General features: G+C 39.4%; 1 non-coding gene across 1 annotated transcript; it reads right to left on the reverse strand.

Moving 5' to 3' along the window:
- Positions 1–438: 438 nt before the first annotated feature.
- Positions 439–600, reverse strand: LOC115030762 (U1 spliceosomal RNA). The gene has a single exon (XR_003836356.2). It is a non-coding gene; the product is annotated as a U1 spliceosomal RNA (small nuclear RNA).
- Between the last annotated feature and the right edge of the window lie 2,992 nt (positions 601–3,592).

Raw genomic sequence — 3,592 nt, forward strand, 5'->3', positions numbered from 1 at the left:
AGCACAGCATGCTAATTGCATGAGAAAGACAGACATCCAGCCCAGAAAGATAGAAGCAAAGGTCACTCACGGCCTTAAATATCTGAAATGAGGAAAGAATTATTTATTTCCCTTCTTGTTTTGGCACTGACTCAAACTGTAGATAAGGCCAAGAAAAACATAAAACATGCAAATATTATGAACCTGTCATGTTGGCCTCAAAATCCCCACAAGATATATCACATTCAACAGTTGGCTTGAGTTACCTTGAGATAAACTGTTGAGCAACTTTGATTTGCTCAAATATTTATGCAAAGTCAATTTTTCATAAAATAAGTTTATGCAAAAGATTATTCAGACATGTTGATTTTTTTCCTCCCTTCCTTAGTTCATTCTTTCCTTCCTACCTACCTTCCTTCCTTTCTTCCTTCCTTCTTTCCTTCCTTTTATACTTTTTTACAGGAGAGAATGTGAACACAGTTCCCTGCTACCAAAAGTTATCCAGTTGGTTTTCCAGAATTTGCGGAATCACAGAGGTAAGCAAACTATAGTACAGTGGATAAGCCTTGCCATGAGCAAACCACCTTCATGATCATGGTATCTCCACTGTCAAGTAAAAAAGGATTATTTTATTATAAGTGACTACTACATCTATATTACTTCCATTCTACACTTCTCCAACACCTCCTGTGCCTTTCTACTTCCTCCCTAAATCATGATCTTTCCTCTAATTATTACACAGACACACAGACACAGACACAGACACAGACACACACACACACACACACACACACACACACACACACATACTGAGCTTACTGAGCCCAGTTATTTTTAAGTGATTTCACCATTTTGTTAGTTTTAGATAAGAACCAGAGAGTTTGCTTCTCAGCTTTTGAAAAGCTGAAGTTTTCTTCTCAGAGTTAGAATATTATTTAATATATTCTAATGGTTATTTAAAAGAGAAGATGTGGAGCCAGTGAGATGTGAAGCTTGTAGGTAGGCAAATTGCAGTTGAAACTGGTAAGCCATGGTTAACATCCCAAACTACCTAGAAGAGGGATTACATTGAGTGCTTCAGGTGAAACTTCGACTTTGATGCAGTTGTACTGTTCCATGTGAAACACATATGCACATGGAAAATGAATATTAACAATAGTATTTTTAAAATATCAATTCTGTTCTCACAAATACCTTTACCCCACTTAACAGTTGTCAAGGAAAATTATAAACATTGTTATTTTTTATTTATAAGTTTATGCATGTGCATATGAGCAATTGTGTTAGATATACTTTTCACTACTGTGAAAAAAATGCCTAATAGACAATATTTAAAAGGAGAGACTTTTGGTTATTGTTTCAGAGATTTTAGTACAGATTCAGCAAGACACAATGCTTTGAACCTTGGGTGAAAGAAAGCAACACGGCAACAGGTGATTATGGCAGAGGTCACTTTTCTCTGAGCGCCCAGGAAATAGAGGGAGGTACAAGAAGGGACTGAGAACCTTGCATTCCTTCCCAGGAAATACTCCCACTTTTTCTGACCAGATATGGCTTCATATTATGAATGAATCATGGATAACCCATTGGTTAGATCAGAATCCTCTGGACTCTACCATCTCTCTGACTGGACCCACCAGCTAAGGACAAGCTTCCAAGTGCTACATTTCTAAAGAGCCATTTGCAACCAAACCACACATTTTATTAATGATCTGGTAATTTTCCATTTATTTATTTATTTATTTATTTATTTATTTATTTATTTAATCATTATGTATATTTATAATTTAAAAAGGAAATGTCTTGCTGTGAAACCAAGGCTGTCCTAGAACTCACTTTACAGACCACTTGCCCTTGACCCTGCTCTGATCCTCTCACATCTGCTTCTGGAGGATGGGTAACAGCTGTGTGCCCTCACTTTTGATGATGTTCTATTTGTCTTTAAATGTTATTAGCATGTTTGCATAAGCAACCTACAGAATTTTAGTTAATCCTGGATGACCTGTTGTAGGAAATCCTGTATACACATGGCTTTGGAATGGGAGTGTGTCTATGGTCATGTCCTAAGTAGGAATGGATACAACATGCTGGTGTAAGGATACACTTATGCTATTATGGCAAAAAAAAAAAAAACATACAAAGTACATTAGTGGGAGATGCTAAGGCACATGTGACAGGAAATATACTTTTTAATTTTTGAGAGTTCAGACATATGTAGCAACATTCCACCTTGCTAAGTGTAGATACTGTACAATGCACTTCTGTGCATAGAATTCTGTCTGAGGACATCTGTTAGAGATACTCAAACATCATGAATAGTGTGAGTTTTATTACAGATACAGTATGAAGATAAGAGGGCTGAAAGTGGTGTCATGACTTTGTTCAAACAGGACTGTCAGGATTCTAGTGTGCTCTTTTTATTACATGGGTAAGTTCCAAGACCAGAGTATCTTTATGGTCACAAAAGTCTGCTCTAGCAAGACACTATGACATTTTTGCAACCAGCAGGAAGGATAATGTAATTAAGAACAAATGCAGTAAAACATATGCAAAGTCTCCTCCTTAAGGGGGATTTCTTGAGCTACCAACTAATCCATCTTTTTATAATCTACCTATATTGTTCTGTGGAAAACATATTTCTTTCTCACCCTCCTTTGATTGTGTTCTTAAATGATCAAAGTGGAAACCATATAAATAGAAGAACTTTGTAGCTCTTGCAAGCCTCTGTGGACAGTCAATGAATCTACATTCCTTTGAGAGACCTACAGAATGCCCAAGTTTTTTGCAAGCCCCATGAGAGCTTCCCTTTCCTCACTGTGCCAGCCAAATCAGACTTATGTCTGGCTTTTGTGTGTTTTCTTACAAACTCCTATTCTAGCACCTGGATGTTGTTTTGTACCCATAATTTCTGTTCTTCAGATTTTCTCAATAATGCAGAGAGTCAACAGTTTCTCTGCACTATGATGGCCCATTTTTCTTATAAATTAGGAATACACTCCTCTAAGCAACATGCAGAATTTTATATTTAATCCTGCCTAGACCTGTAGGAGGAAAGTTCTGTATACACATGGTTTTGCAAGTGCATGTCATCACATCATGTTTACCTGCAAGCTGCCTTCCACCATCAACTTACTGCAAGCTATGAAAGTATGTGAAGGTTTGGGCGCAGAGTCGGTGCACATTCCCCCCCACCCCCACCCAAGGTCCCTAGAAGACTCTCCACACAATCTTAGGACCACCAGTGAGTGGAACACAACTTCTGTTCCATTCCAATCACACAGGGCGAGCATTAGGGAAGCATAAAATCCGGCCTGAAGAAGGTCACAAGTCCCTTCCAGTTGGCACCAGCACCATGTCATCTGTGGGAGGAGTCGGAGGACACCCCCAAAGTCATTGGAGGACAGCTTCTGAGGAGACACCTTTTTGGGCTCCAGACATCCGGGCACCTTCCCGGCCAGAGGACAGGTGTCCTCCCTGTCCGGGAGGGATTTGCTGGGGAAGCCATCTTGGTTTCCAGATCCCTCCGAGACTGATCTGTGCAGGTGAGAGGGTGGATTACAGAAGTAACAGCTTCTGGGGCAGGCCCTGTTTCAGACCTACATCTTCTGCCAGG

The sequence above is a fragment of the Mus caroli genome, unplaced genomic scaffold (genome assembly GCF_978045245.1).
Source record: "Mus caroli unplaced genomic scaffold, Mus_caroli_1 scaffold_3, whole genome shotgun sequence".
NCBI lineage: Eukaryota > Metazoa > Chordata > Mammalia > Rodentia > Muridae > Mus > Mus caroli.